A 15,812-nucleotide genomic window follows, 5' to 3' on the forward strand; every position below is an offset into this window, starting at 1 on the left:
GAATGAATGGGCATAAATTCCCACAGAAACATTTCAACATCTTGTGGAAAACCTTCCAAGAAGAGTGGAAGCTGTCTCACTACGGAGCCGGCTCAGTAGTCATATCACTGGTGGCACAAAGGCTGCATCCTCATAAATATTGCTTTAGCCTACAACATGGCTGCCTCTACTCTGTGTTCTTTGAACCTTCCCATGGTTCTAGGTCATCAGCTAGATATCATTCTCTAACGTTCAGAAATATATTGTCTCAAGTAGAATTGGATTCTCATTTGTTTACTGGTATGTAAAAGCATTATGGACAATATTTAAATGACGGGAATGTTTATTTACCCAGCAATCTTGTTATCAATACGCCACCATTCCAGAAACTGGAGCATACCTTTAAATAGGTTAAAAGTTAAAGTTCTATCAGATTAGATTATTTACAGATCTGTGTCTGGGGACATTTGTAATGAACAGACCTGACAACCCAATCTCAAAGTGAATATATTTTTTCAACTATTTTCTATTTGTTTGTTTTTTTTAAATCAAATTATTATGAAGAACCCATCTTCTTAACGTGAGGCTCTTTCTCTAACTCTCAAGCTCTGATGATGTCTGTAGACCTTGTAGTGTCCCATAAGCCCATTGAACTTTGAATTCTCAATGATGTATGGCAGCACCCAATGTGTTTTGGTAATGAATAAACTGCCATGAATCATTTGCAAAACTGTAGATAGCAAATGCATGCATTTTTCTAATTCATCCTCAGAACTGAGCAAAATGGTCATTATTGTTTTTCAATAAAGCGTTATTTGGGATATTTACTGAGGATTCATTTACTAACATTGTTCAGTCATGAACTTAACTGTATCAGATAGGTTTTATCTGTTACATGGTACAGTGCAGGCCTAGACAACCTGTGGCTCTCCAGGTGTTGTGAAACTACAAATCCCACCACCCCTTCTACATGTTGGCTGGCTGTCTACTGGCAAAGCATGCTGGGTCTTGCAGTTTTAAAACATCTTGAGAGCCATAGGTTGTCCAGGCATGCTGTAGTTCAAGTTTAATAAGTGTGCAATATTAGTAAGTCCGTCATAAAGACTTAAAATGTATATACATCCCTATAAATATGCTTTTAGAGGCTATCCACAGTGCTGTTGTCTTGGACCTGATTTTTTTTTATTTTTTTTTAAAGTATTGTTTATTTTTTCTTAATGAGTAGAATTATGGGTGGTCGTGCATTCCACAGGAGTTTGTTGTTTGTTTTTTTTTATTATTTATTTTCTTTTATAGTTTACTGACATTTGTATCTGGGAGCCATGTTTTTCTTCTTTATGCCCACAAGTGTGACAGCACCCTTAATGTTTTAAATTATTCATGGTTTGTATTAAGCCTATAAAAACATTTGCGAAATCTGTGGGGAAAAAAAAAAGTTAATTGCAGTAAGAGTAAAGTGCAGTTTTAGCTGTGCATCCCTTGTGCTTTTTCCTGCCCCTGGTTTCGTTCAACAAGCAATGTTCAAAGCTGTTGAATTTCATAGACATTACGTGGAACCCCCGAAAACCAATAAGCTCAGGGCAATAAAAATAGAAAACAAAGTAAAAATAATGATTTTTTCCGAATGGCTGCAACCTTTCTCTGCATGGGCTGACTGTCCATTGATGTAGTTTTTTTTTTGTTTGTTTTTTTTCCAGTTCTTCACCTACAGGAGTACGAAATACAATTGGATATATGCAAACGTAAATTAATCCAGTCTGCAAAACCGTTTATCAATATGTGCAATTAATAAAGAAACACTACTTTTCCATTCGCATGACAAATTGAGTGCTCGTGACCATTTATATGACCAAAGTTCTTGGTAGTGCTGAAATAATTGTAAATTGTCAGTCGTGATGTTATTCGGCATGGTATTAGATTACTGGGAGGTACATGAAATCACCTTGCTGTATTCAACACAGGTAAAGATGGAGCACACTAATTTTAGACAAACAGAATGATTGGGTATTTGATATGTGATGCACTTCTCACGCCATCTAAGTTGCGTTGCACTTGCACAATAATGGAGCAACATTTTTATTGTATTTCTTTAGGAGTTACATTTTCAAGTAAAAGCAGATTGTGCCGCACGGATTGGGTCACTTTGATGAGCGCCCAATCACCCTTCTTGGTTAAAAGAAAGATGCTCCATTTGTATGTACATTTTTAGCATGCTGAATAGCAAAAAAATATCAGCAGTCTACAACAGGTAATCCTTTTCTTTGTATGAAAATTCCATTTTAAGCAAGTTTCTGCTTCATCTGTTGTACCTTCTGTGACAATCTATACTGCAGTCCGAACATGTATTTTTATTAACTTAGCAGTTATTTAGTTTTGTATTCATTTTATTTTTATCATATTTTAAGTGTTTTGTATGTGAATCAAAGTCAGCTATCAGTAACTGACTAATAATTGTATGGAGTGGGGAGATTCTCCTCAAATATTTATTATAGTTTAAACATTACTCTAGGCATGTTTTCTTCTGCATTTTGAGCTACATGTCTAGCAGTCAGCACAAGGCTGAAATCCTAATGGATTATTCCACTGTAAGTGGAGGACAGCGATTATCTCAGGAAAGAGGCTTAGTAATGATGCAATGCAAAGAGAGGACAGACTGTATAAATTATGGTTTAAGGAGACAGAATTTGATAGCCTGACGTACGCTGTATTGCTAGCTTGTGTGAGAGCTATTCATTGTTGTTCACCATTGAGAAACTCAAAAACCATGTCTAAAGAGAAGTTAGACTCATTGGTGAAGACCATGGAGGCCATGCTGTCTGAAGTTGAGCAGCTAAAGGTCCACTGTACCAAGCAAACAGAAGAGGTCAACCAACTGGTGCAAGACCTTCGGAAAGAGAACAAGGACTTGGCTCAAAAATACACTCAAATTACGCAAGACATGCTGGAAGCCAGAGAAGCTATTGGCCAACTTCAAGACACCAAGTTCGCCTTTGAAGCCAAAGAGAGACAAGCTCAGAAGTTGAGCAGGCAGCTGTGAGGAACATAAAAGATATTTAAGCTCCATATGGCAACAGTAGAAGATGCAACGGTCATCAAATATAACCACACAGTGGAAATTACCATGGTGTCATTAAGTGGATTTCTTGTGGCGAGTATGAGGGTCTGTTAAAATATCTGTTGTAAAAAATGGATAAGGAAAAATGATGCAACTTCCATTTTGTCAGTCATTAACCCATGCAACGTTGAAAGCCTTTGTGAATTCCTTACTTTTTAAATGGACAAGTGGGTAGTGGACAAACAGAATGTGATCACATATTCAAATTTTCATGAACCTTTTTATCAAGACACATTTTAAATATCGCTCTACTTAAGAGAGATATACAGTTACTGGATGAAATGGTGCAAAGACAGCTATATTTTGAATGTCAACAAAGATCTTGTGATGGAAACCTCACTACTGCAGATGTGTAAGGAGTAAACTTGTGTGCCCCATTATCACACAAACAAGTGGTGGTATCTTACGGCAACACAACCGAAATCCTATCTCTTTCCATGTTAAGGACTTATTACCATTCTGATAACACACTTATCTGTATGCGACCTGTGGAACATGTTGTTTTTGCCCGATTTCTAGTTGAGTATTACAATTAAATTGTGTATGTCCGTCCTCAATTTTCACCCGTTGTGTCCCCAGTGTGATGAGCATAATACCAACATTATCAATAGTAAATTTAGTTTTGATGCTTTTAGAGGTAATTTGTGGATTGAGCTCACCATATATGTATATGTTAGCTGTATAATTTAATAGTGCGTCAGAATATTTATTTTAACCTTTTTTTTTTTTTTTTTACATTATTGTTTATATGCATTTCTCTAATACTTATTTTATTTTTCGCCAAAAGCTTGCATTTTATTCTCCCCCTTTATTTTGTGTGTTCCTGACATTTGTGATAAATAATCAATGATTAAAATTGTGACAATTGGCATTTCTCAGTTATTTTACAATTGACAAAGTGCATATTTTCAATTTGAACTAAAACTAGACTGCAAGCAAGAGTAAGCAATTTAGCAGTGCAATTTAGATAACAAATGTTGAATGTTCTTTTGGTGCATTAAAGAAAATCTGTGATATGCACCAGGTTTTGACTTCAGTAGGATGCAAACACAGAACATGCCTGCTGGCTTGTTATTTCTTTAGATAGATGAATCTAATGCCAGAGGCTCCTGCATGCCAATTAACAGAAGGACAGTCCACCACACTCTAGTGTAAAAAGACCATGTCAATATACTTTATGGGGAGGCTATAAAATATGAATACATCGGTCTAGTTCTGTTTTTAATACCACCATGCAGGGAGAGTAAAAAATGTTGTTGTTTTTTTTGTTTTCAAGACAACAGTGTAGATTTGTGTATATAAGATGCACTCTAAATCTCACCAAAAACAACACTTTACATGAATTAAGGGCTTTACAAATGAGTCTGTAAGCTCCACTGGAGCATAGACTGATGCAAATGATTAAACACACTCTGTAAAGTGCTGTGTAATATGTTTGAAAATAAAGGGTAATAATATATGTACTTATGAAGTCCTTTCCATTTCAGTGACCTCTCGTTGATCTTTTTAAATTTGCGTTAAGATTCATGTAGACATCTACCAAATGACCTTTACATCTGCCACACAGTAGTTAATTCCCATTTGTATTTTCTCTACGTAATTACCATTTGTAGTAAATTAGGCCAAACTAAATTGATTGCTAAACTTGTTTTATTAATTCAGCACACGTTACTGCTATTAATATCAATTATGGAAATACGAAATTTGGATTTGTTGTAGAGTAAGAACTTATAAATTACAGCTTTGTCTAGTCCTTAACCTCTTTCTGGTGCCATATTCTTGCTATCTCAAAAAAATAGGATGTACTCATCAGGCATGACAAGTGCCAAATACTTTCTTTCCCGCACCAACTCCTTTTGCACCATCAGTCATCGTAATGCAGGAAACGCGTATCAATCGATTTTTGCAGAGAGGCCAATGTCCTGGAGAAGGCAAGGAGGGGCTTGTTAGGGCCAGGATGTCTATGGGAGGAACTGTCTTGCACTTGGGTGATTCTGCATGGGTTGCACTGTGTGGGAAAGGACACTCTGATGTTTCTGTACAGGTAGCCTACAGTGTGGGAAATTGCACTCGGGCGATTCCACATAGGTAGCACAGAGTGTGGGAAATGGTGCACGGGTGATTCCACATAGGTAGCACAGAGTGTGGGAAATGGTGCACGGGTGATTCCACATAGGTAGCACAGAGTGTGGGAAATGGTGCACGGGTGATTCCACATAGGTAGCACAGAGTGTGGGAAATGGTGCACGGGTGATTCCACATAGGTAGCACAGAGTGTGGGAAATGGTGCACGGGTGATTCCACATAGGTAGCACAGAGTGTGGGAAATGGTGCACGGGTGATTCCACATAGGTAGCACAGAGTGTGGGATATGGTGCACGGGTGATTCCACATAGGTAGCACAGAGTGTGGGAAATGGTGCACGGGTGATTCCACATAGGTAGCACAGAGTGTGGGAAATGGTGCACGGGTGATTCCACATAGGTAGCACAGAGTGTGGGAAATGGTGCACGGGTGATTCCACATAGGTAGCACAGAGTGTGGGATATGGTGCACGGGTGATTCCACATAGGTAGCACAGAGTGTGGGAAATGGTGCACGGGTGATTCCACATAGGTAGCACAGAGTGTGGGAAATGGTGCACGGGTGATTCCACATAGGTTGCACAGAGTGTGGGAAATGGTGCACGGGTGATTCCACATAGGTTGCACAGAGTGTGGGAAATGGTGCACGGGTGATTCCACATAGGTTGCACAGAGTGTGGGAAATGGTGCACGGATGATTCTACATAGGTAGCACAGAGTGTGGCAAATGGCGCACGGGCGTAGCTGCCTCACCTGGGTTTGTGACCACTGCAGGTGTTAGGATCTCTACCAGGTTTGGGTACAACCACTTTAGCTGCTCTGGTGGTGTCCAGATCAAATTTAATTCCTTGTAGTACATCATTAAAAAGGGCTGCTCATCATGGGAGCAAGTGCTTCTGTAAACTTTTTATAGTTGTAGGGTGTAAATCCGTCTGGCCCTGGCACTGCAGGTTCTCAGCCCATTGCTTGCCTCACCTCCTCTTCGGCGAGAACTTTGTTCAGATAATTTAGTTTGGCTTCAGAGACCATTGGAAGCATTTAGGAATGTAAGTAGCAGTCTATGAGCTAAGTGACTGCGGTTTGAAGTCTGGTGAGCCCAAATTTTAGACCTCTTCGTAATAACCTGTAAAACAGTCTGCAAATCGGTACAATATTTTTAGGTTTGCTGAATTCTTCAAAATTCACTTAGGGCATATTTAAAATACTCTTCTTTAGCCTGGTAGTGTGGGATGGGAAATAAATTCTGTAACCCTCCTCACGGCTAACCTTTCCCTACCAGCCCTAGCCAAACTCATCCCAGATCTGAATCTCTCTCTATGGTTTGCTACGGATATGACTACCATCCAAACTCTTCACGCTGACCTGTCTATTCTAACTTTCTTGCAGCTGCGGGAGCGATTTCATATACCGAACCAGGATTTCCATAAATACCTACAGGTCTGACACTGACTTCCCTACACACACAACACCTTTCTGTACAACAAATCCAACCCCTCCTCTATGTTAAACTGATGATAGGGGCCAATAGGGCCACCCTCTCCTTTCTGGGGGTGAACCGATGAAGTCCTCCTCCCAGTTCCTTTGGGAGAGGGACCTTGGTCAGGTACTTGATTTGACCCAATGGTATTTGCTTAAATCATACACAGATGTTTTACAACTGCTCCATAGACTCTAGTTAACCCCGGTAGGCTACAAAAGATCTGGCCAGCACAATCCAAGGCCTATTGGCGTGAGTGTGGGGCGACGGGTGGTATCTTCCTTATTTTTTGGGGGTGTCCCATCATCCATATTCTGTGGTCTGCAGTGTACACGCTGATATCACAGGTCATCCAAACCACCATTCCTAACACTTCAAAATTTTTTTCCCTCCTTGGGGGGATCGTTATGTCATGGGTCATGCCTCTACTGCCTCCCCCCCCCCCATATGAAGTGGTTCGCTTGGCATGAATATATATCCAAGAATCCAGTCTCTAGTGATCCCTTGAGTCTGCTCTAGAGCTCCTCTCAGTGACAACCCCAGACTATGTCCCAATGTCTAACTATGTTGCTTTATAATCTGTGACTATACCATTTTCCATTTTGCTGTGTGTGTGCACTGCTTTCTCCCCCTCCTTCCCAATTGTCCCATCCCATCTCCATTTTATTGTTTATTCTTTGTACCTTATAAATGAAAACATTAATAAAAATCATTGTTAAGAAAAAATTACTCTTCTTTCTAAAGGTATAAAAAATGTTTCAGAAGCACTCAAAGATTTTGTAATTTGCACCAATCAGAAAATGCTATTAATCATACAGGCGTTCAGAAAGTTTCCGCCACTAAGATGAAAGGAAGCTGACTTCATTACCTAAAGCTAATTTTTCTTGGCATGGCTAACTCTCCCAGACAGGCCATCTGCTTTGGCATTTACCAATCATACTGATGGACACATGCCATTTTGTCCTCCTCCCCTAGATTTTTTGCATTTCATCATGTCTATAGGAGGGATGGCTTGAGCCTTTCTCTAAATAGTCTGAGGAATCATATTGAAAATATAGCTTTTCGGTAATTTCACAAGCCATTTTTCATTCTTTATATTACCTTGGTAGGTAACTTGCTTAATGTCTGGGTATTTCCAGTGGCCATTGAGTGATGACATTATTTTGGCAATATGAGAAAAACAGAAACCAATGCTAATCTGTACATCATTTTGATCAAAGCTAGAAAATATATGGTCCCTGTGCACATAGTCCCATCCACACATTGTATGTTCCCTGTGCAGAATCCCCCAAGTGCCATCCACACGCTCTGTGCCCCATGTGTGTAATTCACCAAGTGCCATCCACACGCTCTGTGCCCCATGTGTGTAATTCACCAAGTGCCATCCACACGCTCTGTGCCCCATGTGTGTAATTCACCAAGTGCCATCCACACGCTCTGTGCCCCATGTGTGTAATTCACCAAGTGCCATCCACACGCTCTGTGCCCCATGTGTGTAATTCAACAAGTGCTATCCACGCGCTCTGTGCAACATTTGCGAAATCCACCAAGTGCCATCCACACACTGTGTTCTCTCCTGTTCGAAATCCACCAAGTGCCATCCACACGCTCTGTGCCCCCTGTGCGAAATCCACCAAGTGCCATTCACAGGCTCTGTGCTCCCTGTGCGAAATCCACCAAGTGCCATTCACAGGCTCTGTGCCCCCTGTGCGAAATCCACCAAGTGCCATCCACACACTGTGTTCCCCATCTGCGAAATCCACCAAGTGCCATCCACACAATGTGTGGCCCCCTCTATTATTTTCCTTTAAAATGTTCCTAATAAGTTACTAAATACAGTCTTGCCCCCCAGGTAAAATTTGCTAACCCTCCCCTGTGTGTACCCCATGTACAGTAGTCACACAGCGCCCTCCACACACTGTTTTCGTCTCACATATTAGTTGCTGTTTTCATTCCAACATATTGATTCATTTTTTTTTTTATTATTTTTTTTTACTATTTCTGCTTTGGTCAGTCATTATAAAATAACAGTTTAAAATATTTTTACACATACTGACATGTTGTCAGGGGTCACTGAGTCATTAGGTAGCAACTGACATAGCAGTCTTCACATGCCATACCCAAAGTACACTAAATATCTGTACAGGGCTCCCTGTCAGCTTAAAACACACATCTAAACATTTAAATACATTTGAATGCTCTTTTGTATATACTGCGGTTTTCTGGTCGGGAACCCAGGATTTCACAGATCACCATGTGACCCTGTCCCGGACCAGCAAGTGTGTTTTTTCTTGTGGGGCTTTTCTCCTAATTATAAAGATCTTGTGTGATGTCATCTTAGAGTAATTAATTCCTGCATGTTTTGCAGATATAATGTATTTGCAGATTAGTTGCCAGATTTTCTCTTAAAAGGTCACACAGAACCTAGTAACTAGTATTAATTGTCCATATATGACTGTATGTGTATAATCTGTAAGCAAGTCATCACCTCATTATGTGTCATTTACACAAATGTTTATACGTTGTTGTTGTTGGTTTTTTTTTAAGACACCAGTGTATTTGTATGTACAGAGCACAGGTTGTCTTCAAAAAGATTTCATTTCAGTTGAAATAGAGTGCCACTGATTACACATGACTTTAAGGCTGCAGTTTTATTCGCTGCTGGTTCAGCTCTGATGCAAATCTTGCGTAAAAGGATTGCAAGCGGCTTCTAAGAGATTGCTCGTCACGTTTAATAAGGATTACTTGCCTATCATCCAAGGCTCCCTTCCCTCACCAGATGTCCACATGTCCCACATACTAGATTTATGAGAGACTTCAGTTATTGGTTAAAACAAAAAAGCAATGAAGAGGTTTGCTAAGGGTGACCTCTCCTTGTTATCGACAAAGCACTGTAAATCCCTTAAAATGACGTACTAGCACAGGGCTGATATATCAACTAGATTTAAATGGCTGCCACATTTGAATTGCTTAAGAGCTTTAACTCATTTCATATGACATACAGCCACTCTTCTTTTGTCATGTGTATTATACAGTTTTGTATGTCATATAGTGTCATGAACATGGTGGCATTTATTGCAATATTTCCATTATATGTGTTTTGTTAACTGTTATATTCAAAGTGTTAGATACTGTCTGTTTTTTCATGTAGCACACATCATCATCATCATCACCATTTATTTATATAGCGCCACTGATTCCGCAGCGCTGTACAGAGAACTCATTCACATCAGTCCCTGCCCCATTGGAGCTTACAGTCTAAATTCCCTAATATAGACACACACTCACAGACAGACTCATACAGACAGACAGACAGGTAGAGAGGTAGAGACTAGGGTCAATTTTGATAGCAGCCAATTAACCTACTAGTATGTTTTTGGAGTGTGGGAGGAAACCGGAGCACCCGGAGGAAACCCACGCAAACACAGGGAGAACATACAAACACACAAATATCAACTTTAAATTTCAGTGTTCAAATAAGCTATCAAGTATTTGTGTGCTACATGAAAAAACAGTCAGTATTAAACTTATGTGCAAAACAGAATACTAATTTGCACCCCTTGCATTGTATCATGGTTTTGTCCAGGAGACTGAAATAAGAAGTTTCTCAAGTTAAGATCCTTAATGAATCAGGCCCTTAGTGTTTATTATTTTCTGATTCTTTAGGCTGACAATTAAAGCAATTTTTGGTTTAAATTCAGAGGGGGGTATTCAATTGTTTCTTTTAACGCGCTAAAACAAAAAAAAACGAGCGCTCTAAAAATATTACCGTTAATACGGTAATTACTCGCTAAATTTCATCTCGCAGCTCCCTGAGCAGCGAGCTGAAATTCAGCCCGCTGGCAGCGAGAAAGTACCGTATTAACTGTTTACGCGCGCAAAATTACCGTATAATATGAAGTTTTTTTCGAGCGCTCGTTTTTTTTTGTTTTAGCGCGTTAAAAGAAACAATTGAATACCCCCCAGAGTGTGCTACCAGAGTCAGATTCCTATCACAATATTAAAATACATTTTTCAGTTAGATCATTTATTCAGATAAACAAAGATCACAATTAGCCATTGAAAGATATTGTTCAATACAGTTATTGCACCAATAAAAGTTTGATTTGATTTTGGCTGTCTGATCTTGGTAAAACAAAATCAGTGGTTCTAGTGTGCAGTCTCAAAATATTATTATGAACTCTTTGAGCTCTAACCTTTTTATATAGTCAACTAGCAGGGTCATCTGTCATTGCACAGGTCCAATTTGCAATGTGTAGCAGTTTTTATATATTGGCAAATTATTTGGTAAATAGACCAAAAATGCTATCAAGAAAATTAGATTTGTTGCTCTGTCGCGTTGTCGTTATGTCGTGTTGACGCAAGGTTACTTTCCAGCAGTCAAACAATTGTTTACAACTTAAAAATCAAAAATTAGGTTTTCAATATTTGTCGCCTTGATGCGTTGTCGCTATGTGGTCTAATAGGTTACTATAATAACTATAAATAACTATGTAAGATTTGGCATCTTTACCTTGAGAGCTGTGGAAGATATTTGCCAACAAATAAGCTCCTTAAATATATATATATATATATATATATATATATATATATATATATATATATATATATATATATATATATATATATGATCTCTAATGTTTGAAATTCATTTAGATTTATATAGTCATTTTGTCCTCTTTGGTTACACTTCTTCTACATTTTTAGAACTTCCCTGCTGAATCTTTGAATCCCAATATCTTGTGAACTCTGGCAGCACCAACATTCTATAAAGTAAGTTGCTAATATCCAAAACAAACTCTGATTGAATGATTAATTGAATGTTATTGAACTCCATTTTGCTTATGTTTCTACTAAAGTATTTGAATGTTCTCTGCTGCTTTTTAAAGGTGTGTGCTTGGCCAAACTCACGTAACTTTATTATGTAACAGTTTATTTCATAGCATCTCGATAATATGTCTGTGCATTTGCATCTAACTGGTTATTCAGTAGTGTTTTGTAACATGTCAACATTTATTATTTATGAAACATTTTAGCATAGCAGAAAATGTGTATGATCTGACAAGATCTGTACATCTTTGGTATGAACGATTTATTTTTGTGAAAGCTAAACCAGTTTTGTAGGAGTTTTTAAATTTTGAGCATTTTTGTAATAGGGTAGGGTGTGGGGAATCTTTATCAAAAGTTGAACAATAGTCGACTGATGGGTGTCTTTGCACATAGCACATTATTTAAAATGTCATGATTTAAATAATTAAATTAATAGTCCATACACAGAAGTTGTATTGGAAACTACAGTATGTTTTAAATTAATATTTGTTGCTTTATTTTAGATTACATTTTTAGTTATACAAAACATTTTCAATGTGTGCTTTCATTGATTTTGTCATTTTGTTGGGTATCTTGTGATAGGTGCCCATTATCACAACCATATTAATGGAAAGGCAGTTAGATCCTGGCCAAGAGAAGTAGAAATGCAAAGACAAGTTATTACTATACTAACTGTGGCGATTATGTAGTATATCTAATGACTGACTGTTATTTTCTATTGAATTTATGTATAACACTCTGAATATTTTATGTAACCTTTCAAAGTGTATTTTGTTAATTGACCTGAGTCTGACCTTGGCAAGTGTCAATGGTCTTGTGAAAGTAGCCAGGCCGACAGATAAAATCTCTGAGTAGTTTGTGTATGCGGAGGAGTTAGCCAGGCCAAACAGCAGAGGTGAGCACACAGGTCATGTGAAAATGCCAGGTCTCGGACATCCATAATTTACTTCGTAAGCCCTGTATCATTTTGGGTATCGATCTAACTTAGGTGAAAAATTAAATTCCTAAGGTGGGGGGTGAAGAGCCAGTAAGAAAGGGTTTAAAAATCCCTTGTATCAATACAGTGTTCATTTCTTTGAGGAGGGTCTACCACATCTGAAATGTGCCATTCATCTTAATGTGCACTCCTCTCACGCCAATTACTATTTCCTATTTTATTTTTTGATACTCATTTGTGCAACCTATTGTATATCTGTTTATTACCTTTTTGTAAATACGCCTTGGAAACATTTTTTTGCATATTTTATTTAGCGTACTCTTCGTGATTGTTTCTGAACTTACATAGCCCAGGGAGGCTCATGCTACATAGGTATGTAGCATAATAAACCATAATACACCATAATAAATCCTTTGTGGTGGCAGAAAAGGTGTATTCAATGTTAATGAACCACCAATCACGGCCAGCTGTTCAGATTGCTGTATCTGGGACAGGCTGGGCGTTCGTGACACTAACATTAGACACAAAGAAAGCATTTGATAGTATTTGTGGCATTTTATGGAAAAAGCCCTCCTTTCAAATGTTCTCAAAGGAAGGTTTCTGACAGAGATACTATAACTATACATCTTGGTATCAGCTAAGGTCACAACATATACTGGTAGCCATTGACTGGAAAGACATGCTGGTGTTCGTGGTTCTGCAAGCATCGCCATGCCTATCCAGTCCATGTCTACCTGTGCATGCTGAAATATATAGCTTTACAATAGCTGACAAATATTCCTCAATAGTTGAGGCAAAAACAACTATGGAGATCAGTGCTACTCACAGTCAGAGGTGAAATTATTTTGAGCCAAACCATGCACTTTTCTCACAGTGTCTGATGAGCAGGTAATTAAAGTAAATTGGTGAGGTGATAAGTAGAACTGTGGGTGTAAATAGCAGCGTCATTTTCATATGATCAAAAAAATTTTAATTGAACGGGTCCCTTAGAATGAAATCTAGTATAGAGACAACATTCCATTGTACACAAAGCAGAGTTCATTGTGGTGATATCAATGCGGTGGTAGTCAGCATATTGATGCTGACTAGCCCGACAAGACTTACCCCGACGTCTTCATACTGTACGACTCCTTCCACAACCAAACTCCAGGACGACTGATGTTTCAACCGTCTGCAAGGCATCGCGACGGATGAAGAAGCCGACGAGACTTGATGACGTCACTGGCGACCGCGACGCTGTTATCGGTCCTTTTAAGGGGCTAATGTAAGTATGCGGGCATGGACAATGTACTTTGCAAACCGTTGTACATTGTCCGTGCCCGCATACTTACATTACCCCCTTAACAGCGTCGCGGTCGCCAGTGACGTCATCCAGTCTCGCCAGCTTCTTCAGTTGTCACGATGCCTTGCAGTCGGTTGTCCTGGAGCCTGGTCGTGGAAGGAGCCGTTCGGTGTGAAGACTTCGAGGTAAGTTTTTTTCTGAATAATCACCATCATTATTCCGTACCCCACCCCATCAATGTAATACAAAGGTATTTTCTAGTGGCAGGTTTACAACCAGATCCCATTTAGTGCGAAGAGTGCAAAACAGACCACATTCTGGTGATAAGTATACAATGCAAACCTTGATCTGGTAACTAGTATAAAAAACAGACTCCTACCCCATTCTGGTGACAAGTATACAACCTAGACTTCAATTCTAGTAGCCTATTATACAATAGAGGCCACCCTTCTGTTGGCAAATGTATGAAGCAGACACAAACAGGATTACCATCTGATGGCTAGCAATACGAGTACAATGGAGGTCCCCAGTTCTGGTGGCTATTATATAATGCAGAACCCCAATTATGGAGATTGTAGATTCCTACAATGCCGGACATAATTCTAGACACTGCTATATAATGCAGATCTTAATTCTGATGGCTAGTGTGTAATGTGGATCCAGGGGTAGGTCACCAGTCGCTCACCATCTAACTGCCTACAAGGAATGTTGGGACTTGTAATTTCACAATGCCCGGAGAGCCACACATCTCTGTGCTGCAGACCACATTAGTAGTTAAGCTGCTGGCCTGCTAAGCCTGCCTGGAACACTGGAGCTGTAATTAACAAGTAGCACATAGCTCCTAGCATACCATTTTTCTGAATGCACCAAGCAGGAGGTTTATTGTACAGTTGATTTAGATTGGCCCCTGCAGTCTACTATCCAAGCTGCCTTGTTCAAGCTTGTAATTAGAGCTACAGGAACTGTTTATATAAACAAGCTGACAGAAAAGAGGGTGAACAATAATGAAGAAGAGGGGAGGGCTCGGTAGCCCCCAAAAGGACTGGAGTACTGAAGAAGTTGTCCAGTGACAGACATTCTGCTGATGCCTACTGTTTGTCCTCTGTGTCTGATCTGATATACCTGGTAATATACCCAGGTCTGAGGCAGAAAGCTGACAGACATGTGGGGCCTCTAGATCTATGGAAAGTACAGTTGTATGTGCATGTTTTCTGCTCCCAGACACTATCTATTTCCAAGCTGCTGCTTTTCACTCCATTACCTATTATAACAGGCATGAAAGCAGCTATATTATACAGATTATTTTATAATACATGTATATGCTCCATTCTGTTCTGCAGCTTTGTTTATATACAAGTCTCTTATCGCAGCATGAAAAATTACACACAGAGCATGCCTCCAACAGCGTAAATAAAAGATTCACCAGCATGAACATTCTTACTGCTGCATAATTATATCCACATGGTCTCATGACTGATCATTGAGAAAGTCTCTTTTTTTTTTTTTTCCTCTTCTGGATTGCTTACACAAATTTACAGTGGATTAATATAAGCATGAAATATTATAATGTGAAGAACAATCCTAATAAAAGAATTAGGAGGCATTTCATGGCAGGATCAGGTGTAGTGGCACAATTATAAAAATAAATACACCAAGACAGAAACTAGCTACTGCAGAACTTTCCAGTCCATTCCCATGATCAGGCTAGTGACTCCCATGATCAGGCTAGTGACTCCCATGATCAGGCTAGTGACTCCCATGATCAGGCTAGTGATTCCCATGATCAGGCTAGTGATTCCCATGATCAGGCTAGTGACTCCCATGACCAGTCTGGTGAAACCGAAGATTGTTACATCATAGAAGTTGTAGATTACACAGCCTTTGTCAGTGGTCAACTGTCTTGTCTCTTCATACCGTAGGTGAAACAATATTGTTATCACTCCTAAGGATCTGTCTGTACCCAAGCTGGGTTGTGTCTCTGGAGCAGAACTGGTGACTAAGTGCAAAAAGGTGGGTGGCCTGATTAGGTTCCTTTGCATGGAAGAGAAAGAACTGCTACAGATGGTGGTTGCTGTGATTTCAGGAAATTAGAGAATATGAATGGCACT

This window comes from Mixophyes fleayi, chromosome 12, assembly GCF_038048845.1.
Source record: "Mixophyes fleayi isolate aMixFle1 chromosome 12, aMixFle1.hap1, whole genome shotgun sequence".
Classification (NCBI taxonomy): domain Eukaryota; kingdom Metazoa; phylum Chordata; class Amphibia; order Anura; family Limnodynastidae; genus Mixophyes; species Mixophyes fleayi.